The 26,980-nt window shown below is 42.8% G+C and overlaps 1 protein-coding gene across 1 annotated transcript in view; it reads left to right on the top strand.

Moving 5' to 3' along the window:
* Positions 1-26,980, top strand: part of LOC146805332 (cilium assembly protein DZIP1-like) — a 1,720,714-nt gene that overhangs the window by 885,080 nt on the left and 808,654 nt on the right. The gene's annotated exons all lie outside the window — the stretch shown is intronic.

Genomic DNA, 26,980 nt, shown 5'->3' with positions numbered 1-26,980 from the left:
AGTGTAGTTTTATATTTTTTACGAACAAAACTGTCTACTAGAGCAGAACTATGGGTATTCTGTACCGCAAAAGTACAACAATGCGAGTTCAAATGCCGTAATCCAAAACAATGCCGTCAACCCATCGGGTTTGGTAATGGTAAAAAGAGGGTTATTTATCTGTGACACACATGTTTCAATTACTCCTTGATACTCCAACTGTGTCAAAGTCTCAGAAACAGGACCTTTCGCCTCCTGCCTTTATCCTAGTCCACATGAGTACGGTACAGAGCCCACTCTTCTACAAAAGACTTTGCTTGCTCCTTGGAGACATTACGTGAAAAACTTGAAAGTGTCAGTTCCTCCCCTTTAGGAACAAATGGTGGGGGCCAATCTGCCTCTGCCAACAGGATGTCGTAAGAAGATGTCATATTATCCCAAAAAATCCCTTTAATAACACGCTGTATGCAACCTTCAATAAAAGAACAATTTCATACAGTCTATCAGGGGGAGCCACTCGAGTGTCAGCTGTTTCAACTGTAACGAAAGTCTCAGTTGCTGTCGCCTCCAGAAATGGACGCAGTGCCTGCTGCACTATGGTAACTTCCGCTGCGCTGTCAAGCAACGTTACAGCCCAAGTTCAATTAAATTCAAATTACTTTATTCGGTAACTGATAAAGTTGACCACAAAAGTTTGTGTACATAAATCGATACAAATTTAAAAAATCCAGTTCCTGGTATCATAAAAATATTATAAAAGTCATTACAGAATAGATTTACTATATTTAAAAACATGTTTTCAGAATACAATTACGGAAGCAATGTTGAATTCATTATCTAGCGATTGCAGAAAACGAAATGCTAATTGGCATTGTCTCAGACCTGATCTTTTTAAAACTGGAATAATCCATGTTCTTCTTGGGTTTGAATAAAATTTGCAGAAAAACATTATATGTATTGTCGATTGGGTCGAGACATCATCACATGGACATTTACTTAAGACTCTTGACCAATAATTTGGTGCAGGAAAGCTTACAGTTTTGTATAAAATGTTCAATCTAAAGCTGGTTAATAGAGACCTATCATAATCATTAGTTATCAAAGTAATATACGGTTGTATAGCAGTAGTTGTTTGGGTCATGTGATATGTTTGAACCGTAGGCTTCTTTAGTTCTAAAGTGTTTCTAATTCACCCAGATATTGTATAATATTCAGGACGGCCTAATTTAGTCAGGAATATTCTAGCCATTTTACCCGACTTACTCCATCCAACGCCAAGGCATCTGTTAATATGTGGCGGTTAAAAGCCGTCTCCTCTGAGGTCCAGACTTTGTGTCACAGGAGGATTGATTGGATCTTAATTAGGTCCTCCAAGTAGGGCATGCCCAGTTCTTGATGGCATATATAGTTTGATGTACTGTTTGGGAAAGCCCGGAGAGACCTAAGAAACTTGTTTTCGGCAGATTGCAATGTGTTTACCCCTGCATAGCCCCATATACCTGCTCTGTAAGTGGCAATAGCCACACTTTTAGCTCTTTAAATCTGTAGCATTTCAAAAGGGGAGCGTCTACCTAGTTTTCTGCTAAAATTTTGGAGAGCCATCAAAGATATAATAAATAATAATCTTTTGGCCTTAATCGCCTGGGACCAGGAACCTGCATTGTCAAATAAAATTCCTAGATAGGAAAAGGTTATTGGCTTGGATTGTATAAAAAGGGTTTTAGTCTTCTTTTTTAGTCCAGCCCCACAGTTCATTGTAATAGTTTTCGAACAGTTGACGGTAAGCCCCAATCCTGACATAAATTTAACAAATGTATTAACCACATTCTGCAGTGCAATCGGAGTGCAGGCCATAAGGACCGCGTCGTCCGCGTACATATATGCTGGAATAGGTCGGGTCGATGCGATTGGTAAATCCTTGCACTCTTTGACCAGAACGGTTTCTAAGTTGTTTATATATAATGAGAAGAGAAATGGGGCTAAAATGCACCCTTGTCTTATACCCCTCATCACTTTGAAGTGCTTAGAGCACTCGCCCCCCCTTCCGTACCGAACCCTGGCCCTCGCCCCTAGGTATAGATGCCTTAAAAAAGTAACTATTAATGCGTCTTCTCCCATTTTCTCTAAAACTGACCAAAGCTTCTCATGGTTGACACAATCAAATGCCGCTGTTGAGTCGACAAATGTTAGATATACATTTTCCTATTTGGCCTTTGTGTACTTATCTATAAACATGTGTAAGTTTAGACCCTGGTCTATTGTACCCATACATTTTCGGAAGCCATATTGAAGATCGCTTATTATTGACTTCTCTTCTGCCCTTAGCTGTAACCTATCTAGCAGGACTCGCCCCACGATCTTAACTGTAGAGTCCATCAAGGAAATTGGGCGATAACAGGCTGGGTTTGCCCTGTCACTTTTTTAAAAATAGGCACTATAATGGATTCATACCAGGTCAGTAGTAAGCCTTGTGAGCAACATGCACTGAATACCTGCGTTAATAGTGGGCCCCAGAATTCTACGTTAAATTTAAAGAGGTCTACTTTGAATCCATCAGGGCCCGCGGCCTTCCCCTCCTGGCTTGAATTGATGGCAGAATTTGCCTCACTGAGGGTAAAATGTAAAGGTAAGTATCTAAAAATTAAAGGATGGTCAATTACTACCTCAGTTTTTCGAATTATCCTGTTCTACTTGGATCGAATTTCTGTATAGGCTTGTGTAATGCACGATCCATTCTTGCTCAGTTATTGCTATCTCTATTGTGTCTTTGTCAGTTTCTGCCTGGAAAGGGGCATTAACAGCCTTCCAAAAGGCTGAGGAGTCGCGATTAACTGATGCATCGTGTAGGGCCTGCCAAGCATCCTCTTTTAAAGCAGACTTTCTTGCCTTTAATGCCCTCTTGTATTCGTATCTTGCCTTTCTAATATTTTCTTGATCTTTCATATTAACATGAAGTGCATTTTTAAGATTAGTATGGGCCTTTGTGCACTTATTATCGAACCACCCTTGTTTAGTATTTCTATTCTTTCTACCTTTTAATTATAGGGTGTCGCTGACAAAGTTAGAAATGGCTCAAAAATGTATTACAATTTCTTGGTGCGATAAATATTCATTTAAGCAAATTAAAAGCTCTTTAGTGCATCATTTCACAACTTTCCCCATGAAGGACCCTGGGTCCACTTTTGCCCAATTAAGGGCATAACCGTTTTGTCTAGTCAGGTTAATATTTTCCACAGAATATGTAGAGTTGCCACTGGTCATTTTAAAATTATCATTCACCTTCATTTCCATACTAATAGGAAAATGATCGCTTAATGCAATCTCGTGTGTCCTAAAATTCTTGATGTGGGTAGAATATTTACATGAAATTAAAACAAAATCTATTATTGTGAAAGTACCTCGGCCATTGAACGTCGGATAAAAGGGGACCATAGGGGAGTATAAATTGTTAGCAAAGCCCATATCAAGTTCAAACATAGGGGGTCATTAGTATAGCGGGTGGATCGCCACCGCTCGTATGGCGGTGGTGATCTGCCTGCCAAAAATCACCACCGCTTACAAATTCCCCCCACGCCACATTACCATGGCAGGGGGGACCATGGCGGGGGGGACCCCGGCGGATGGGAAGACCATCCGCCGGCTTGCCTACTGGGCAGAAAAGCATTTTATATGGTGGCAGTGTCTGGTAGACACTGACACCCATATTACAATGCATCCGGGGACCTGCCTTTCTGTGGCGGTGTTAAAGGCAGGCGGTTTTACGGGCCCCAAGGGATTCTGGGGGGTGGGGGGTGCACATGGGGGGGGTACCTATGGTGCCCCCATGCATTTCAATGTACAACGTGGCAGGCACCACGTGGTACCTGTCACGTTGTGCATTGACATGCACAACCTGCCTTTTTGGCATTGCGGCGGGCGGTACTCTCTGCACCGCACGCCACAATGTTGAAGATACACCATGCGTCCGCCAGTGTGGCAGGTGCATGCTAATTGGGAGGGCAGGACCGCCACACCCTCAGCGGGTGGTCTTGTTTCCCGAGGGTATGGCGGGCGGACTTTGTCCGCCCGCCATACTAATGGGGCCCATAGTGTCATTTAAGAGATCTCTTTGCCGTGTGTGGGAGAAGTGGGGGATACTTGGGCCCTTTTCATAAACTATGCTGCGGATCCCCTTGTCAGCATGTTGACATGTATGAGAGTTAAAATCCCCCCCAGATAACACAAACTTCTTTAGAAGAGCAAGCTTGTAAATTGTACAGTTCCCCGCTCAAACGTCTCATGGTTCCCTCAAACAGTTCAGGTGCCACATTATTATAAAAATTTGTTAACACAATACAGAAATCTTTATCAATGTACATACTAATAATCTGATAGTGATGATCTGACACATTTAGAACTATCTTTCCTATATTCAGAAGGTTCGAGACATAAGTACATAATCCACCTTTGGCTCTACCAAATAATGATGGGACTGCTGGGGTGTGGAAAGTTTTTTAGCCTGTGATATGAATTGGCTTTACCGCCCAGGTCTCCTGCGGGCTAAAAATTTCAAACTTCCTAATAAAATCGAGCCACAAGGTATTCATAGCTTTAGAGTTTAATCCTGCCACGTTCCAATACCGGAACTGGTTGTTGTTGTCCCTACCTGGGCGTTGATTTTTCCCCCTACCTTCAGCGGTAGGCAGTCAAAATATCGAAAATTAAATATCGACCCACACTAATATCGAGTTGATAATATCGAAGGGACAGAATATCGATGTTAAGAATATCGATGGACAAAATATCGACCCTAAGGTAAGTAATATCGATTTTTTTTATTTCGATGTAAGTAATATCGAAGTTAGTAATATCGATATCAAATATATCGATGTTACTAATATCGATGTTACTAATATCGATATTTATATTATTGTTATGTATCTAAATCTAATTAAGTAATTATAAAATTTATTGTTGGGCATTGATAATTAATTTATTGGACATTAATTATTAATTGGTAATTATTTCAAATTTTAATTTTTTGGCTCTGAAAATAATTTATCGTTGATTAATCATTAATTGGTAATTAAATATTATTAAATATTTATTGATATTTTAATTAATATATTAATAAGTAATTATTAATTGGTAACTAATGTTTAATAATTGTTGTTTTTTGGTATAAAAAATATTTACCTGTGCTATATTTTTGAATTGGTAATTACTTTCTAATAATTAATATGTTTTTTTTTAATGAAAAATATGTTATTGTTCAATATTTTTTATTTGGTAATTAATGTATCTTAATTATCATTTATTGGTATTGATCATTAATTTATTGTTAATTAATTATTCATTGGTAATTATGTTTTTAATAATTATTTATTGGTATTTGTAAATAATTTAGAGTTATTTAATAATTAAATCATTCATTATTTAAAAAAAATATTTTATTTATAAGTATGTTATTTTTAACTTCTACTCTATCCAACACTTTCCCTACTGTTGCACTCTCTGGAATTGGAATAGTAATTTTTACCCCTACGCTATCCAAAACTTTCCCTACTGTTGCACTGTTTGGATTTGGAATAGTAATTTTTACCCCTACGCTATCCAACACTTTCCCTACTGTTGCCCTCTCTGGAGTTGAAGTAGTAATTTTTACCCCTACGCTGTCCAACACTTTCTCTACTGTTGCACTCTTTTGAGTGGGAATAGTAATTTTTACCCCTACGCTATCCAACACTTTCCTTACTGTTGCACTCCCTGGAGTAGGAATAGTAATTTTTAACCCCTACGCTATCCAACACTTTCCCTACTGTTGCACTGTTTGGAGTGGGAATAGTTATTTTTACCCCTACACTATCTTACACTTTCCTTACTGTTGCACTCCCTGGAGTGGGAATAGTAATTTATACCCCTAGGCTACCCAACACTTTCCCTACTGTTGCACTCCCTGGAGTGGGAATAGTAATTTTAAGCACTATGCTATCCAACATTTTCCTTAATGTTGTTTTTTTTTAGTTGGAATAGTGGTTTTATTCCCTCCGCTATTTGCTATTTTTTGTATTATTTTAGCTAATGTATATAATTAGTTTTTAAAATATTAAAAGTAAATTTAATTTTTTTAATTTTTTATACATAATTATTTAAGTGTTATTTATGTTATTGTTTTATGTGTATAGATGTATTGGTAATTTATAATCTTTTTAAATAATGTATAGGTTATTAAAATAATTATTAAAACTGATTATTAAGTAAGTATATATATATTATATATTATATGTATATGTTTAATTAATGTTTTATTAAATTATATATATTACTTATTAATTTTAAACATTATAAAATATTTTTAACTATGTTTATTTTATTTATAAGTATTTAGTTCATTTTACATATTATTTTTAACTAAAAAAAAGGATATTTTTAATAACGATATTTTTGACATCTATATATTTTTCTCGATATTTTTGTACTTACTATGTTGTTGATAGGATGTAGATATTCTTGACATCGATATTCTTGCTCCGATATTTTTGTAGGTCGATTTTTTGACCTTCGATATTTTGTCAGTGATCCACCTTCAGCCTATGTTGATGAAGTTTGAGCAGATTGTATAGTGGGGGGGTAAGATAGACAAGGCCATCATATTCAATGCTATGTCGGTAGCAGCCTCCACATCCGCTGTCCCATCGTCATGATAATGGTAAGTGTTGTCATTAGTGGACAAAGGCAACCTATGCCCCACACTAGGGATTGACTCATCTATGACTATCGAATCGCGCTGCCCCAAGGCTATCATTTGCTGTCAATCCACTGCCTCAAGATTAGCTAATACATCAAAACGATTGTGTGTTGGAACATTCGTCCATTGCCTGTGGCGCTTAGGTGCTCCATTAGTGGGTCTAATATCGAATGTTGGCCTGTAAAAAAAATAACCTAATAGAACTACATTAGTGCCGATCCCTAAATTAGGTTGGCTTCCCATTCTACTCAATATCAGTTCTACCAAGGAGGAAGTTTTAAAAGTCAACACTACACAGTCACCTGGTGAGCTTTTCCATCCCCTGCCCACCCAGCTTACTCTCCTGGCCATCTTAAATTCAACAAATAACCTCTCGGTAGGGCCAGTCCTTCCCCCAAGCCAATGCATTGACTTATTCCTAAGCGTCTCCCATGACTCATCTACCTCTTGTTGTAAAGTAGAGACATTAGTTAATATGGGGTCGCCGCTGCTGATAGGTCCAAGCATGTTAAATTACTCTCCACCATGTTTTCTTTCCCATGTCTTACAACATTAGGGGCCTTAGATATAACTGGGACTATAGGGATGGTGGATGGAGATGGTATAAGCTTTACATTAGTGATAGGTCGGACAGAGTTATCAGAAACCGGCTGTAATTGATCGTGGCTGCCGATGACAGGCTGGATATTTAGGCTCCGTCGGTTGTTTAAAGGATCATCCCGAGTGCTAGTTTGCGCTATGTTTATCCCGTTACTGGGTAACTGTAGGTTGCCTAGGCACTTTGACAGCAGCTCCTCAATGGAACCAATTCTGTGTGTCAGATTATTTAAACTTTCCCTAAGGAAGATATCTAGGACATCTACTTTGGTTTTAAGCTTTATCACTTCATTCTGTGTGTGGGCGTTAGCGCTCTCTGTCAATTTTTCCCCTTTCACTAAGTGCTGCTTAGGGGGTATTTTATCCTTTTTATTCGTCTTTTTATGGTTTTTAAGTGGTGTCTCCCTATCTGTTTAGTCCACTTCCCCTATGACATGTGTTGTAGTGTCTGGGTTCCTAGCCCACTTGGCAGGCGGTTGTGTGTCGATCTCAAGGTCACTGCCTGATATATTATTAGATGTATTTATAATGCACCCTTTCTCAGCTTGTGTATGCCTAGGAGCCACGATGGGTGGGACATCTCCCTCGCTTAGTGTTTGTGCTATAGCTGTTTCACCCATAGCCTATGTGTCCTGGCTTGATTGCCTCTTCTACAGTAGTTATCTGACGCTATATGGCCCCCACTGCTCCTGTTGAATAACTAAGCAGGGTCTGACATGGCTGGTTCCCTAGTTTGGGCTGCTTCTTGTTGGATGTGCTCAATGTTTTTCTCTTCCCCATGGTTGTGGTTACCTGGGTCACTAGCGGTATCGACCTTCGATGGAGTATCCTTTTAATTGTCAGATATGTTTAATATCTATATGTGGCAACGTGTTTGAGTAGTAGTTTATAATAGGCTTAATAAATTGTAACGTCACATAAAATAACAAAGCTCCCTGCTAGTTCTGATGATACTTGCTAAAGTCAAAGTCACAGTACCTTTCACGGGACAAACGTTAGGGCCGTGGCCCAGTCCAGTCTCTTCCGGTCTGCCTGGGCGCGCTACACAGCGTCAATATGGGCGACATGGCAGGGATTGCAGAGAAGGGTAGTTCAAGAGGCCGTTCCCCTCACAGTCGGTAATGGCGAAGTCCTATTGCTGCAGCCGTTCCCCTCACAGCGGTGGTGGTGTGATGGTTATGCCCCCGGGACTGCTGCCCAAGTAGAGATCAACGTTGTTAGCGTCCCGTGCAGTGTGATGCTTGCAGCGATTTTAACGCACCTCCGGGCGCGCTACACAGCGTTGTTCCGGGCGACACAGCAGGGATTGCTGGGAAGGGTAGTTCAAGAGGCTGTTCCCCTCACGGCTGGTAAGGGCAGAGTCCTGCTGCAGCAGTCGTTCCCCTCACGGCAGTGGTGGTGTGATGGTTATGCACCCTGGACTGCTGCCCAAGTAGAGATCAACGTTGTCAGCGTTCAATATAGAGAGGCTTGGCTGGGGTATGCGCTCTGGAGGTCAGTGGCTGTCCGCAAGGCGGTATGTAGGGACTATCACTTTGCCCTGCAGGTTCTCTTAAAGGGCATCAATAGTTTGACAGCAGTTAACCGGATGTCAGAGGGTGCTAGGTTGTTGACATACCCGTCCTGGGTTTCCTTGAAAGCTTGACCGACAGTCTAACTAAGCCAATGCCGATTTCATAGGCTTTTCCGTGGGGTCTCGCGGACACCCCTATCAGTCTCAGAGCTCGTCCTCACTCTGTTGTCTGAAGTTAAATTGTGGAGCCGGGTCCTCACCGTCTGTGGCATATCTAGCTGTTAACGCTGCAACTTTTTTTCCCTGAAACTGTGGTCGCTGATGAGGAAAATCGCCTTGTTTCCCCTTTCCGTCAATCTGACGAGGTTGCTCACTGATGAGGTTGATCATGTCCTTGGGGTGCACCTTGACCTCTGCCGCGATCCTGGCGTTCCCCTCCACCGACTTGCGAGCCTGATGTTTCCTGTAAACAATGAGGAGAACGCTGCGCAGGAACCTGAAACCTGCGCTCAGAAGACTCGGGTGTCAGTGACGCGGCACGGGACCCCTGTTTCTGTTGTTGCTTCCCTGTTTCTTAGTTCTCCAATTCTTTTTAAGAAAGGTCGGACGCTCGTCTTCCTCAGACTGAGACTTCTGTTGTGTTTGCTGTTGAGCCGGTGATTTGGCAAAAGGCTTAACACACAAACTATTGCGTCCAATGGTCTTATAAGCCTGGGCAATAATTTTTGGCAATTTGCGTGGCCTTTCAGGCTCTGGGACTAGGGCCAAGGCCAACCCCAGGTGGTCCCACCTGGATCTTGCGCATAACGTATCGTACAACAACATCTCTATTCACCCGTACTAAAGAGGTGTGCATCACGCGGAGCTCGTCTACCCTAACTGTTAGATAACGTGGGTGTGGGGTGTTCCAGCTAAAACCGGCCAAGTGGACCCATTGATAGATAAAGGGCCCAAACGGATCGGAGTCACTTTATGTGGGAGGCGCCATTAAACCAAATATGGTGTTGCCATGTCGTGAGCGGAATTTTAATATTGGTATATGGCCGATAATTCTGAGGAAGCTCCGAAAGAGTGTAAGTATGGAACAAATCATCGTCACCATACACTGCCAGAAAAGTGACCCGTGATCAGCTTCCACCACACAGATAAGATCGACACCCGTGTCAGGCACCCCATATGCTGTCAAATGTCGACGGAGTGCTGCGCCGGAATACCTACGTCAGCCATGAAGACAACGAAGTATAACAGCCTAATGCGTGGCACCGCAATAATGGATTAACAATTAAGAGTAAACACCTTTTAATAATATCAATTTGCAAAAAAACGATAAAAATATCAATATGGGAGGTAACACCGTCACATCTGTTTCAGGAAACAGAAGCGAGGGGATTGTGGACAAGCACAAGTACTACTACAGTTCTCGCAGACAAGAGCCAGACCAAACGGTGGCCGCCATGTTGCAGGGATTCTGCACATATACAGAACTACGCGCAAGAAACCAGGACCTCGGTGTATAGTGGTGTACTAACAGCCCACCTTAGTGCCCGGAACCCCAATCCGACGAGCTATAGTGTCTCATTCTTTCTCCGTACTACAGCAAAGCTACCAGTGAGAAGACATCCTAGAACATGTAACTCAGACTCTCTCAGTAATCGCGGGTGCAAGAACACTCTTTCGCCAACTCACTCATACTTGTCTACAACATAAGTAATCTGAGCCACAGTATAGTTTAAAATGTTTATTTTAACTAATGTGCTCTATAATGCAGTACACGAGCCACTACTAGCAGCAAAATGCATAAACTCAATATAGTGAGCATTGTTACAATTCCATAAAATATGAACGGGATATCATTTTATAAAGCTAGTGGAAAGAAAGGCCTATTGTGCCTTGCCACCCTCCCATGCTAGGAACTAGTTCATAATAATTATAGAAGACCTCTGGGCTTTGTCAGGGAGACCCCATACCTCTAGGTTTAGATGCAAAGATTTACATCTCTGGACACACAGAGCTCTTCTCTTTGGAAAGGTTTTCTTCAAGTGCCTAACATGCCTGCAATGCCATATTAAAACCACTCGATTTTCAGTAGTACAGCTTTGGTAGCATTATGTCTAACACGCGTGGCACTGACCAAAACAGATTAACAGAGCACATTGTTTTTAGACCTTGAACACGCTGTGCAGACGAAGACCAAAAAGTACAGCAAGAAACATGAAAGGTAGACAGTTCCCATGTGAGCGAGCACAAGCAGCAGGATTTGCAAAAACAAAGTCATGTAGAAACGTGTGCAAAAGCGGCAACATGGCAGCCAAGCTTATACTAACTTATGCTAACTTAGCAATGTACGCTGTGAGTCCCCTAACCTCACTACAATCTCACTCATCACAAGTAAATAAACAGTGTTTCCTTCTTGTCTCAGCCAGTAAAACTACAATATGGAAAACAATAGTTAGTGGCTGCATTTTAGGCATGCTGATTGGCAAAGAGAATCTCAGCATTTTGATTCAGAATTCTAATTTTCATTAACAGTGGATCCCACACTTTTCAAGAGGGAATTTATCTCTTCCCTAATGTTAAAAAATATAAGAGAGCTTTGGAGCTGCTCTTTGTATGGGCCGTTGCCTAAACTTAGGAAAGTGATGCAGGACTAAAAGCCAACTGAGAGTTGATAGAGAAGACAGCATCTTGGTAAGGTAACTAAGAGGACCTGACCTGATAGTCGGCCAAACTCTATATCTATCTGAGCTTGAAATCATCCAGACAAGCAATATTTTGACTCCTGGCCAGGTGGTTTAGCACTCCTGCTTACAACACCATTGATATATTGATTCTTCTGGAGGGTGCACATGGGCCTGGTGGTAGAGCCCATTCATTGCTGGGGGATATCTTCCAGCCAAGAACTGCTGTGGTGCCATGGTCTCAGGGAGAAGAGCAACAAGGGTTGGAGTTTGATTGCAGTGCAGCAATGGGCTGATTGTCCCACACTCTGCATTGTAACCATCACCTGTTTGAGGATGATGAGGCACAATGACATCCAAGGGCAACAAGCTTCTGCAAATCCAGTAGGTCTGTATTTAATGTTCTTACACATGCAGTTTCTCTCAAGTATCAATGGGGTTACGCGAAATGCTGCCAGACCCGGGTCAAAATTGCATTACAATAAACAATTGGTCACAGTAGAAACAATTTTTCAATACGAAAGAAATAGCAGCATTCACAACGCAAATTAGGCATAGTCTGCAGTGAATGCAATTTATTTTCAAAGCGTTAAGTGCTTTCTGATTAATTATATTAATGATGTTGTTGTTTTTATTTTTTTTAATATCGCTCATATGTATTTATTGTTAATATGATAGTGTTTAATGTATATTGTGTCTTGTACTTTTAGGATTTTAAATAATCGAATAAAGTGGATTGACTGACTGACAATCACTTTAGTTTAGGCAACGCAGTTGCTCTCGCATCTAGAATCATAAACATATTTTTGAAAAAATAATTTTTGAAAAAAGGTGCTCTAGTGTTGGGAAAGGAGGGTAAGGGTGTTCAGGATCAAAGTGAGTGAGTGCGGGTAGTGGACAAGGGAGAGGTAATGGGACACATATACAAATTCACATAGTGAGACCTATCCGGCCTAACACAGGTCAATTGTTTCAGTAAAAACACAAAGCATTAGAAGACACTTCTAGCTGTCTTCACGTTTATTTTGTATGGTTAGTTTACCAAGAGTCGTTTTTTTGCCCAGCCTTAGTTGCATGTTTGTAAATGCACTTTCTACTCATTAGTTCTTTCCCTGATATTTCGCTCGTCATTTTGATTTCTCTCTACTCAGTGCAATTCACCCTCACACCTTTTTTTCTAATGCCCCGGTGTTTCAAAGTTGTTGCAATCTTATTTGAGTTATTGCCGATCACGCTTGCGTTATCTCACTTTGTGGCAATATGTTTCCTTTGACACGAATGTTGTAATTTCTCTCATAATCATTTCTCGTTTATGCGGTTTTGCGTTTTTTTTTTTTTTTTCTGTTTCCATTGTGTACTTATGCATCATACCATTGTTTTGAACACACATTGTCTGTTTTATCGCCATAGTTGTGGGCTCCACCGACTCATTTTGTTTAGACTGTTTTTGACACTTAAACGCCTTTTTATCGCCTTGTGCATATTGCTTAGCACTTACCAGCCATTTGCCTTTTTCTTTCTCTTTGTCTGTGAACCTTTAAACCCCCCCCCCCTTTTTCAACTTCCCTTTTCATTTTGCTTTTCCTTTGTGTTACCCTTTTGCTCCACCTTCATTATTTAGTTACATGTGTGATCTGCTCCCTTTTTTATACATTTATGTTTATGTTTTTGTCACCCTTTTCCTGAATATCTTATCACCCCCTTTTCCTTGCCTTATTATTGATACTTATTATATTGTTTCCCAGCCCTGAAGTTGTTTTACTATTGACGAAACACGTGTCGGCTGGCGCCTTTTGTCTTGATGAACTCATCTTGAATTAAAAACAAAATTTTCTTCATATTTGTTTGAATTGTGTTGTTCTCTCTGTGTTTATATTACCTGACTGTTACGTGTGCACAGGATTTGTTTATAAAATGAATTTCAGTCGTTGGGGGTTGTGTAATAGTAGTAGTCAACGTTTCGACCCCTAGGATGTTCAAGGTGATTCAAGCCTTAGAGTGGGGTCTTCATCAGGACTGTGTGAAAGGAGCACCTGAAAGCAATTGGATACTCCATATTAGGGGGGGTTTCAAACTGTCAGGTTGTGAATGCTCATACTAAAAGGTAGTGGTTACCTAATCTGGCCAACAGCACGTACAATCAGGCTGTGCAGTCAAGGAGAGTGGGCTCAACAGAGCTCCTAAAGTCAGAGAAGACACAAGATCAGATTACGAGCTACTCAGTCATACTGAGACATCAAATATCTATACCGGCACTAACATATCACTTACTAATTTCTGGGGAACTGTACGGCCAAGAGTGCACGCACGAGCATTCGTAGTTAAACTGTGGGTCGCAAGATCCCTTGCAGTTATATGACAAATCTATCAAACAAAGGAAAAACAATGCTAAATTCTGGCTGGTTTCCAAAAGGCATGGATTAGTCAGGTGTAAGGTGAACAAATTCAATGGGCTGGTTCTAATGGTATGACATAGAATGAGATATGCGAAGGAGAATCAACACAGATTCTGTATGATGAGGAGAAAACTAACAAACCCTACGTAGGGAGCTGACAATCTGGAATTTGAATATTGCGCTCGGATCATTAATATGTATATACAATTTTTGCCATAGTGTAGCGCATCTTCCAGCAGTGGAGCATTTATCCTAGTGGGTCGTTCTTAAACTGTCAAGACGTCCACCTACTAATGCGATTGTGGGGTAGGTGGGAACATTTACTGGCCCTCAATGCGCACCTAAGATGAGAAAATCAATAAATAAATACGGCACTCATGCAATGGAATAATGCTCAGTTTCACAAAGTAACTGGTCGTGCATGTGGTGGCAACGTAAACATTTACAGTGAGTAAAGAATGCCCTTAAAAGAGGTAAATTATAAAAGACCAAGAGGTTAAACATACTCCTAATAATGATGGTATAGCCCCTGAAGGGCTGTAAAAAGTGCAATTCATAACGCAATGTTTGTGATCCACTTTAACTACCTTAAAATAAATTACACAAAATAAATTGTTCTGCCTGTGGCTTTAGTTAATCAAGTAAGCGGGCGATCGTCCCCGCTAATGATCATAAATGCGATGTCACATACCTCAAACTATAACCATCCGGATCCAACCCTCAAGAGAAAGTGGGCCCTGGATGAAGTCATCTGCATGAGAAAGGCGCAAGCAGTTACGTGCACGTTGAGTGCAGTCGCTCGCTGCCTGCACGTACTGTACCGAGCCGTGCTCCCACATGCAGTTTAAGCAGTTTAAAGCCAGAGAGATTTTTAGAACTTATAGACTGTCCATATTGAAGGTTCACTTGCCGTCAGTACAGACAGTGCCGTCTTGTTTCTATGCAAAATAAAGATTGGATGGCGAGGGAGCTTTATTTATAAAGAAAGGAAGGAAGTACTACTGTAAGGAACAGCAAGAGCTGGTTAGTGGGTGCACGAGAACGACGCAGGGAAATGAGTGAGGAAGTAACAAGTAGGGTTGGCGGTGGACAAACAAGGACCCCAAAGGGTAAAGAGGGAAGATTGGGAGGGTGGAGCAAGAGAAGGTAGCTAGCGGGAGGGACAAGGAGCACCCAGGGTAAAGAGTGAAGGGAAGGAAGGACGAATGATAAGGAGGGATGCTGAGGAGTACCACATAAGGGGAAGAGAGCAGGGGAGGGATCCAGCAGGAGCAGACTCAAGGGGAAAGTGGGGGGGGGAATGATCACTGAGGATTCAGTAGAGAGGCCTGTACTTATGAAATACTTCATATATACATCCTTACAAGCAATCCATTGGAGGCGTAAATAATACAACCCTGTCAACCAGCAGCACCAAGTGAAAGGGGAAGGCTCCTCTGGACTGGGTCAAAATGCCAGTCAATCATTAGAAATTGATTATTTAGACCATTGGCCCTTCCACATAAAACTTTTTTGATCTTATGTAAGTACCATCTTATTAAATATAAAATAGATGTAAAATTACATAAAATCCTAGTTCCTTAAAAAATCAGTTTTCATACAGTTCATCATAAAAAACGAATGTTTCAAATTTCTAATTCTTTAGACTCTTGAACACTTTTCTATCTTCTAGCATAAACTTTTCTATTGCACATGCTATGTCCAGGGAGTGCATTTCAGCTTACAAGTCAGCTGCCTGTGTGCGATTTTTAATACCGCCAAGGTGCGCTACGGCTCTAACGGAGAATGTACCGCACCATTCACCGTGGATAGGGGGGTGCGATAAAGCTGTGTGCTTGCGCCGTTCCTCTTTACTCTATATACTAACGCATTAGAGCAGGAGCCTGAAGGAACGGCGCAGGACCCCCTCGTATGTCAACAAAAGGCCAGTAGTTTCCCTCCTCTATGCTGATGATGCGGTAATTATGGCCCACACGCAACTAGGTTTGCGGAAAGCACTCATTTCATATTCATGTTTTATGGATAAGCTGGGACTGAAATTAAATGCTAAAAAAACATTTATCATGACCTGTGGGAGTGGATGAAGTAAATGTAATAGCCTCCATATGGGGGACAAAAGGGTAGACTCTACTAACACTTTTTCTTATCTGGGTGTTTTATTTGCAAATACGGGCTCCTGGGGCCCAGCGGTGAAAAGTAGGAGTCTATTATTTATGAAGTCAACTGCTGCTCTCGTTAATTTTACCAAGAAAATGGGAAAAAGGCCCCCTGGTATTCTTCTCAAAATTTTTCAAGCTAAATGCATAAGCATTGCGATATATGGAGTGGGAGTTTGGGGCTTTTATGCTGTCTCTATGATCCAACGTGTAGAAAATGCCTTTTTACGGTTCATTTTAGCTGTACCAGCAAACTCCCCGGTTTTTAAATGCCACAGTGAGCTGGGTATCCCTTATGTCTCAGATATTATAAAAATGCAACCTGTCCTGTTGTGGCATCGCATATGAACCACTAGCAGCACAGGTCTAAATAGACAGATAACAAGGGATTCTATGAATTGTGACCATGCTAATAAGGTAACGTGGCTGAATTATGTTAAAACATTTCTGAGTGACATAGGGCATTCAGGTTATTATTTTACCCCAGAGAAAATGAGTTATATCCCTAGGAAGGAGCTCAAAATAACTTGTTTGTCCCATTTAGAGTCACTCAGAGCCACCCAGGAGATGAATAAGGGGACTGCAGTACAACACTATTTGTCTTTGACTACGTATGGCATCTAACCGTATCTCATATGCTGCACTGAGGGATATGATAGATATCTTTTAACTCGTTTTAGGTTTAACACTTTTCATCGTCTGGTTAGTTATCCAGGAATAACCGATTGGACTAGAGAGCTTTCTCCTTGCCCCTGTGATAAGTGTGTCACCACAATCTACTATTGAAGTGACACTGTTCTGTAAATTTTATGCAAGAGAAAGAACAAGATGGATTCTCCCCTTGCTAAAACAGACAGGTTGGAGACAATGCAAACCAGCATTTTTATATTTACATTTTTAGACAGTGTATTATCTGTATGTGACATGTCTGGTTTTCTAAAAAATACACTGAGAGCTAGAAAAAGTGTAAATGCATAATGTTTACTATGATCAAAGCCTGGAATGCATTACTCTGCAGGCTAACTCACCTATACTTGAAAGCACTTTTTGCACTTTATGACAGATAATGTATTTTAACTAATATATTTCATCAAATGCTTTTATCCATTTTTTATGAATATGTATGCTTTTGTGATTTTAAATGACTAAAATTGAAAAAAGCTAAATTTGAATTTGAATTTCTTATTTTAAAAAAACTGGACATAGAAACAATTTCCATGCATCAAGGACGTTTAAGCAGTCTAAAAGTATATGCAAAATATCACATTTTATGCCTAGGTAGCAGGTACATTTCCCTTCAGGATCCATCACAGCCCCTTTTATCTCTTTGTTCTCTTAACAGGATTAATTCATATTCGAAACCTTAAGATTTTATTTCTAAACCATCAATTAGGTAGTATATCTATGTACAGGAACTGTTGATCGGCCTGCCATGCCTTAATCATGAAGCGCACAGATTATATCCCCACCAAATACTGTCGATCCTGGTTTTGAGAAATTTCTTTCCCTATTATCTTAAATTCTCAGTATGTAGGCGCTGCAATATCTGCGATATCGATTATAACTTTTTTATCCATGTGAGCTGCTCTAATACAATGTATTTTTAACACTTTTGTTTATTGGTATTTCGATAAGTACATCAGCAGAGCATATTTTAGATACTGATTCGGTACAGTGGAGATTGCTTAAGAGCATTGGTCTTTAAAGTCTCTTCTGGATATATGCAGTAATAACAGTTCTTATTATGGCTCACAGTGTAATCAGGAGCAGTCAGTTTCCCGCAGGGGATAGGGCAGGGGATCGGGGTGTTGCCACTTTGCCAGAAGGACTATATGAGCTCCAATACAATATATAAGGCTATGAAAATTAGAACTACATATTGTCTGTGTGCACATTTGACTCAAACTATGCAGAATATCTACCAGTGCGGCCATGTACGGTTGTGCAAGGGCAACACAAAACCTAGACTGACACTCACCAAGCCACGCAAGGCCACCTTGCGTGGCCCTGCGTGGCTTGGTGCATGAGGAGTAAAACAAGGCAGGTCACTATCACTACCACTTACTCTGCCCCAGGGAGTCATTCCATGGGTGGAGCCTGGGTGTTCCCACGTATCCACCCATGGATGTTGGCACCTTACCAGGTTTATCGTTAGTGGAAGACCTGGGAACAGTGGTGACTACTCCTGGGAAGCAGCAGTGGGGTGGCGAGGAGAGAAGAGGGGAAGGGGGCAATTCACTTACATACCTGTCGGCATGCCGGCTGGCTGGCCGCCACCTCTCCTTTGTCCTCTCTGTCCTCTTCTTGGTTTCTCTAGTGCAAACAGGAAGCACCCGGGCTCCCAGGCTCACCATGGCCAATCACAATGCAGCAATGCAGCGTTGTGATTCGTCTGAGCGCTGTGGTTCGGCGCTCAGCCAGGGAATGTGATCCTGCGCATATTCTCTAACCAGGCTGTAATGCAGACAGGGTTGAGAATATGCTATGTGCACATTAATATTTGCCAGTGCTTGGGAATGCAAACTGCTACATCTTCCCATGGCAGGCGAAACAATGAGAAATATTCTGCGACACACATAGAAAGAGGAAAAAGCGTCAGAGGATTGTTTTTGTGCAGGAAGGTGTCCCTTTCGTAGGCATTACACTAACCTTAATCCCAATTAGAAAGCAGATGACCTGCACCAGGGTGCATTTCTTACTTTTTAATAATGTGGAAACACAAACTGTGAGAATCTTCCCTGGGATATGATGTACACTTATGTAAGTGGACACCCTGCACCAGTCCAGACAACCCTTATGGTGATTGGGGATTGTTTTTGTGCAGGAAGGTGTCCCTTCTTGCTCAAAAACAATCCTGCCTAAAACACACACACCCTTGCACCATGGTGCAAGGGTGGCTGTTTTGGAGCTAGGCAACAGTTTGTGCGTCAGAGGAATGTGCAGGATGGCTTGCTACGCTGCATTGTGTAAAAACTTGATAAATGAACCCCTATCTCTTTACCTCTACCTGATTGAGAAGTGGGCACTGCAATCGCAAGCCACATCCTTACACCGCTTCATTTCGTAGGCATTACACTAACATTAATCACAATTGGAAATCACATAACCCACACCAGGGTCATCAATAATGTGGAAACACAAACTATGAGAATCTGGCCTGGTATATGATGTACACTTATGTAAGTGGACACCCTGCACCAGTCCAGACATCTCTTATGTTGATTTAGGAGGTCTTAGACAACCATAGAGCACTCTCTAAGTGGTAGCTGTGGAGAGCAGTCTTCAGGCTTAGTCCAGAAGGAGTGTAAAGCAGCTTGTTTTACCAGAACACAATCTTACATGTATATATTAAGTGAAAAACAATCACACAAGGTATTTATAAAAATACATATTTTTTACATAATACTCTCTAACACATACATGTTTCTCTTACCCAGAGATATGCACAGCGCACACAATATTTTGCATAGAAATCAAGTAAATAGCACAAGATACACAGTGGTCCCCGGGGGGGAACAAACCACATACTAAGAAAGTGGTATAAGAACAACAGACAATGTTGAAAGGACGTAGAAGTGCTGGGGACCCAAGAACCACACAGGGTGAGTGACTAGGAACCCCACAGAGAGCGTGTTTAGTGTGGGAACATGACCGCGTGCGCCGTACAAATCAACGTGTAAGTCGCTGTTGGAGTTTTAAAGATTAAGGACCCTTCCCACTGGACCCTGATGAAACCCAGTGGAAGACAGAAGGCTGGAGAGCCACCCCACCCATGGACACCCTAGTACCCACGTTACCTACACAAGGAAAGCCGGTTGCATAGGTGTGAAGTGGTGTCGTAAACCACAGACGAACTCAATGGAGGACTTCAGGAAAGTGCCACTGCTGAATAAAGAGAAAATGTACGGTGCAATCCGAAGGTGGATTCTAGTTGAGAGGTACTTGCAAGCAGGGGGGACAGAGTCTATATCACTCGGACGTTACCTGGAGATCTGGAAGACGAATGCCCACCAATATTGGGAGTTGCAGGAGAATTGAAGAGGACATTGATTCTGCAGCTGTGAGGACCAGGCGATGCTGAGGAAGTCCAGGAGCTGTGCACAAGGTGTCCCACATAGGGTGTCGAGTGCTGTGGAGTCAGTGTCCGGCGGGAGCACCAACAAGCCTTGGCAATGTCAACCAATGCAGAAGTTGAAGAAGGTACATTGTCGGGACCAGCAAGGTCCAGGGGACTCACCACAAGCAGGGGAGTCAGGGCAGACCTTGAGCAATCAGCAGAGCCCAAAAGAAACAAAGGTAACTCTCAACAGGACCCACAGGCCGGAGGCACTGGAGTTACAAGAGGACCTCCAGCAGCTCACCAAAAGATGCAGGCCACTGTGCAAACGATGTGGATGAAGACTTTGGTCACTTGAGGTGCTTGAGGTTGGACTACTTGGAGCCTGAAGTTCTTGGTGGAAGAAAGCCAACAAGCGTTTGCAACTGCAAGTCGATACGGTGCACAGGAGTTCGATTCCTGCGCCTCTCACGAGGCATACTGTCCTCAAACTTGGTGAGATGGCAGGCCTCAAGAGCTGTGGAGAACCACCACCTGTGTTGCAGAACATTTCGGAGGAGCTCAGGATCAGCAGACTGGTCAGCTTAGTTGCGGTGCCTGCGAATGCAGGGAAGTGACTTCTTCACTTCAAGGGAGATTCCTTCAGGTATGTTTGATGCCCACAGGCCTGGGAAGGTTCCTGAATGGTACACAGTCACAGACGATGCAGCAGACTGAAAGGGGGACAAAGTCAGGCCCAAACGAAGTAGAAGAAGTGGTGTCTGAACTGAATCTTGACCCAAGATGAATCTAGGTACCCACCCATAGGTAAGCCCTTAAGTACCCTCAGGAAAGGGTTGGGACAATTCAGGGTACCCTCCCAGGGTAGGGTATGGACAGGAGGGAGGCTACTGCCATGTCTTTTGTCCAGTTTCATGCCAGAGCGGGAGCCAACAGCTCCCAGAGCTGTTTTTAACTATGCTTGGGGGCCAACTACCCCTCCTGTTACCTCCAGTAAGTCCCTCACAGTGGGATTGCTAAGAGGCCTTTGGAGGCCTCGGCCTCTTCCCCACCACTCTGCAAATGCGTCTCCTGGCACACTCCTAGTTGGGGGATAAAGTCCACTTTACTCCTGAGGGTCTTTGGGGGCCAAGAAGCCCTCCTGGTACCTCCTGTAAGTGCTATGCAGCGGAATTCGTGAGCGCTGGTTGGAGGCCCAGCCGCCTTTGTCCACCACTCTGCAAACACGACTGCTAGTTAAAGAAGCATTTGCAATGTAATAGGTCTCGCATTTGCGAAAGTTAGGGCTATTGGCGTTGTAAATGTAAACATTTTTTACTAAAGTGGAGTGGATGTACGTTGTATGTAGTGGAATTATGTGGTATTTTGTGCAGTGATATTATGTGGATAGAAAGTATGTGGTATTTCGTGTATAGGAATTATGTAGAGTGTGATTATGTGTTATGGAGAGTAATTATTTGATATGGTAGTCTGTGCTGTGGATTGATAACCTCAGGTGTAGTTTTCCTCGTTTCCATAGAAGCTAAACTATGAACTCAATGAGACTCAAAAAAGAAGGAACCACTGAGGAGCACTTCTGGGCCTTGTCGGAGGTATTAGCAGGGCCACTGGAATTATGTGACTGTTCAGCTGCACCGATTTTTGCATAATTAGACATTTTCCGCATTTGCCACATAATCCATCATCTGCTACATAATCTACAGATTTGAACAAAAAAACCTTGTTTCTAGCTTTAAATGCTCAAACGTTACCAAAAATGCAGCAAAAAGTGTTACAGTGTGGTGGAAGGCCCTTTCCAAACTTGGAATGGTAACCTGTTACTTATTGCTAAATGTGGGTGTTACATTGGTACTAATGGTGCACAAACCATTGAAGAAGCTGGGGGTATGTAGCAGAACAAATTAGGAGGCAGTCGTCAAATGGTGGTCTGGCCAACACTCTGGAACTTCAACCACAGGATGCGGAGCAGAAGCGGGCTGAGGGCAATAGTTGGTCACTCTAAAGGTATCTACAAGGGACCTTCCGGCAACAGCCCAGTTCTTCAAATCACAAGAGGTGTGCACACAGTCTCTTGACACCCTTCCAATAGCTTTTTGGAAGTGTTCCTTCAGCCCAGTCAATCACTCTCACCACCCTGACAAAACTACCTGGTACACAATGTCGTCAGGGGCTAGGTAGAGCAAGGGCAGTTGGTCCGCCGTACTGGGAACCCAAAAGGAACAATCAATGAATGGGGAATGGAGCATTGAACATGGGGGGCCTCTCGGATGGAGTTACCCTGGCCAGACACACATTGTTCAGAGTCTCACCCATGCAATCCTCACACAATATCTGGTGCTCCAAGTCACACCAGACTGTTCTGATCACACACAACGAAGAGTTGTCAATTAAGTACCTCCCTGGAAGTGAGGCACCACATCCAGTGCACTTTGGTACGAGTTGCACCAGACGGTACCAGTCCCAGTAAATGAAGAGTCACAAACTTCCGTACCTCCCTGAAAATGAGGCATAAAGCCTGTTTCACCTTGTTACGGGTCACACAAGGAAATTCCAATCACACAGACAGGCACAAGTATAGCAATGTATAACAAGGTAGAATGAGGCACTACTATAGACATGCCCTCATCTCCGAGGGTCGCAAACTGTGAATAGGACACCACATGTAATGAGCATGCAGTCGGTGTGTCGCACAAGAGAGATGCAGCATGATTGAGGAAGCGGGGCACGCTGGATCCCGCAACCAGTGAATCCGCTAAGCACCAACAAGATGCTTCTGCGTTTTGAGGTCCCCATGAGGCAGAGGCCCCTCTTCTTAGATGCGGTCAGTATTTTTGGGGCTCTGCACAAAGCAGTCTGGTCTCCAGGCATATTTCTTGGTTGCAAGCTCATGCCTCGCTACCATTTGGGAATCCAGCAGACAATGTGGACAATTAAGTGGGCCCGCTCTCCAGGTATCACAGGTAAATGGTGTGGGTCTCTCACCGGAGGTCTTTGATGTCCCAGAGAACTCCACAAGAGAACAGGGAACACACTTCAGGGTGCCAAACAGCAGCAGGTAGTCAGCCTAGGCCAGCCACTATTCAGGAAAGGCACATGGTCCCTTTCAATGTCACTAATCCTCCTTCTACACAACAGATTCCTCTGGCAGTGTGCACCACACATATCCAGGTTCTTTGGTCCCACATCCCCACAAGTGTATCTTTACCCTGTTGAAATATGGCACAAGTCGTTATACTGCAGTGTGCTTTTGAAGTCGTTGGTTCAGAGGGTTTCCCTTTAAACCATAGATGCCTCCCCTAATTTCCAGTCCTGTTATTCATGAGACAGTGAAATGTAGATCTTAACATTTAGTGGGGCCTTGAACTGGCTCCCAGTGTTAAAACCTCTCCCTCCAATCTAGCCACTTAGGCCGTCAAATGGCAGAGGTCTGTCATTCCAGTTGCATGGCCATGGTTTATAGCTATCACTGGGAAATTCACAGATGTGCTCCCCCAGCCTCTAGTGTAGATTGGAATCAAGCTGAAAGGCACACAACGTTTTAGAGCAGAGAAATAACCACTTTCTAGCAGAGGCATTTCTAAGCTCTTAATAATAAAACCACCTTTACCACAGGAGAGGGTTTATCATTACGAATTCAATGATAGGAAACTTGATGACGCTGCTCCACTGCAATGCATTATTAAAGCCTGAAGTAATTTCACCCTTTCCCCTATCTTAACGTATGGGAAGAGCAAACCTCATAAGTAGTTAAAACACACATGGGCATTCTTCACTACCTGGGTAGAGTACACACCTGTGTACCCACCCTGCCTTTCCCCCCACCACATGCTTCACTCCTCAGGACTTACCCTAGGGATGCTCTAATGGTAATGCATTGTCCCCTCAGAATTGGCCATTGGTTTAGAAAGGTCAGCCTGAGCATAAGTGCAATTTTGCACACACAGACCTGCATGGCAGGCTTGACACATGTTTGAAAACACCACTGGTGCGCACACACCAGCCTGCAATGGCAGGCTGAACACATATTTGGGTGCAAGTGCTTACACGCCCAGGCCTGCAATGGCAGACCAGACCTATGTTTAGAAGCACCTTTTCAGAAACACTTCCTTCATCTGAAGGAAGGGTGCTCACATTTCCTCACTGAATTTACAGTGGGAAAGTTCCCCAGGCACTAAGGCCAATAAAAGAGAATCAGTAAAACCCTGATGTTTTCCCATGGGCAGAGCTGACCTCCTCGGTAGGGAAAACCCACATGGGGGTTATTCACTACCTGGGCATAGAACACCATGTGTACCTATCCTGACTTTCACCTACCAGTGGCTCCATTAGTGGTGGAAGGCCTGCTCCAAGTTGGCCAATGAGTTAGAAATGCCTAACCTCTAATCTCTCTTTTAACTTGGTATGGGAAGGCCCCACAATGTCAGGACAGACACACGGAGGTCATTCACAGCTTGGAGGAAAGTGGTGCTTTCCACCTTTACAACTCATTTTCTTCCCCCTTCTCTATCTGATCAGACGGACATGAATGTGGTCTTAGCAGTGCTTGAGAGTGCCATTTTTCAAGCAATTGATAAAATTGTCCCCATTAAATGAAAACTTTCTCACTCAAAGCCCAGGTTGGCCCCATAGTATACGGACTGTTTAAAGAAGGAAACATTTGTGTGCAGGAAATTGGAACGCAAACAGAGGACCTCAAAATCTCTTGAAGACAAACTAATTTATAAAAGGGCTTTGAGAATTTACCACAACATTTGAAGAACAGCACGGAAGGTCCACATAGTGAGGAGAATTAACAAAGCGGGTAATTCTGCTAAAGAATTGTACAAGATACTTTAGGAATTTACTAATCCTGTAGCCTGAGCTGAACCTGTCGAAGTCTCTCAGGTCCTTACTCAGGAGCTCGCCAATTATTTATATGATAAAATTGTCCGAATTTACAGTTCTTTTGTAAAAGAGACTACGCAGGCAACTATGGTAGTTTTTACCCCCACAGAAACATCTCGTCCTGCTCTCTTGGAGGAGTTTCATATAGTGTCCCCAGACTAAATCAATATGCTGCTAAATAGAGTAAGTCGGGACCACAAGAGGACTTAGCACCTCCCTACATGGTGGCGTCAGCACTCCTCCTGTCCCTCACTGAGCTAGTTAACCTCTCCTTTAGCCTGGAAAAGTCTAGCAAAAGTGGAAATCAGTGAGCGATGCTGGTGCTATTAGATCTTTCTGCAGCTTTCGACGCTATCTCCCATTCATTCCTGATTTAAAGAGTAGATAGGTGTTTGGGAGAAGCCTTTAAGGTGGCTGAGAAATGTCTTGAGTGAGCACTCCCTTGCGATACAGCTAAAGTCCTTTTGCGCTCATACCATGCCTTAAACAGGGAGCTGCTGCAAACGTCTCCTTTGAGTCACACACTTTTCAACATATCTGACCCCATTGGGCCAAGTGATAAAGTCATTTGGGTTTGAGGTCATCTCTCATGCAGATGACACCCAAGTTGTCATCACAATGGGAACTAATCTGGACTGTACCAAAGAAAGATTATGTAATTGGATGGATAAGATTGCCTCATGGATGCAGTCAAGCTAAAGACAAGCAAAACTGAGCTTGTGCACTTTGGAAAAGCCCACTCCGTGTGGTCAGAGAACTGGTGGCTGCAGAATATGGGCCCGGCTCCTACCCCTAGAATGTCAGCAAGTAATTTAGGAATTCTGGTTGATGAAAACCTCTCTAAGAGGAAACATGTGAATGCTATTGTGGGAAACTGTTTTGGAGTCATGCTTCTCCTCAGGAAGGTCTTCCGGTGGCTATTGTTGCGGACTAGGAAATCCCTAGTCCAGGCCCTCATAATTAATCGCCTTAACTATGGGAATGCTTTAATGGTTGCCATGAACGAAGGACTGTTTTCCAAACTCACGGTGGTTGAAAACCCTGCGGCACGGTTAATTAGCCATCTTACGCCTCACTCGCCCTCAGTACCCATTCTCAGAACCCTTCACTGGCTGCCTATAAAAAAATGGGCCGTGTTCAAACTCCTCTGCTTTGTCCATAAAGCTTTGTATGAAAGTGGGCCGTCCTATCTGTAGGGTAAACTGCACTGCTAAGATCGAGTGGGAAACTCTTACTATGTCCCAGGCATATTCGTATCACCAGGTATGGTGGGCGCTCATTCTCACATTTAGCCCCCAGCACTGGAATCTGTTTCCTTTGCAATTGCACCCATGCACTGATTTTAAACAATTAAAAAAATCTCTAAAGACCTGGCTGTTTTAGTTTTTAGTGTTTTGGCACTCTTCCAGTCGGGGTTTATACAACTTTGGAGTTAATATAGCGCAGAGAGACCCCTGTTGGGGTGATATGTGCACTTTATGAGAAAACCCAATACAAACCTAAGCGCAAGCGCCAGTGCGTCCCCACAGGCCTGCATTAGCAGGTGTGTTACATGTTTGACAGGCCAATCGGGTGGGTGGCACACTCAGTGCCTCATCCCACTTTTAGCCCCGGGTATATGGTGCACCGTTTTTCCAGGGCACTCATAGGTACAGCACCTAAACCAATTATGCGAGCGTCCGTCCTGGCATGTGTAGGAGGGGCATGTGCACTTTCCCACTGCAGTACAGTGGGAATGCGCCCAAAGTCCTAAGGCCATGCACAGAGAATCAGCAAAACGTTTTAGGAAAATCCTCTATGAAGGGCCATGTCCAACAGGTTTGGTTGCACATAGACCAAGCTGTGGTGGGGAAGGTACTTCAGGGTGTCTCTTGGCTTCTGTAAAAGAAACTAAAACATTTAATAAACCTCGGAATTTTGAGAATTTGGTGAGATTACACAAATGTAACACATTTTTCACACAGACCTAAATAAGGACAGTTAAATGATGTCC

This window comes from Triturus cristatus, chromosome 8, assembly GCF_964204655.1.
Source record: "Triturus cristatus chromosome 8, aTriCri1.1, whole genome shotgun sequence".
NCBI classification, from domain to species: domain Eukaryota; kingdom Metazoa; phylum Chordata; class Amphibia; order Caudata; family Salamandridae; genus Triturus; species Triturus cristatus.
This window is presented reverse-complemented; position numbering and strand designations above follow the sequence as displayed.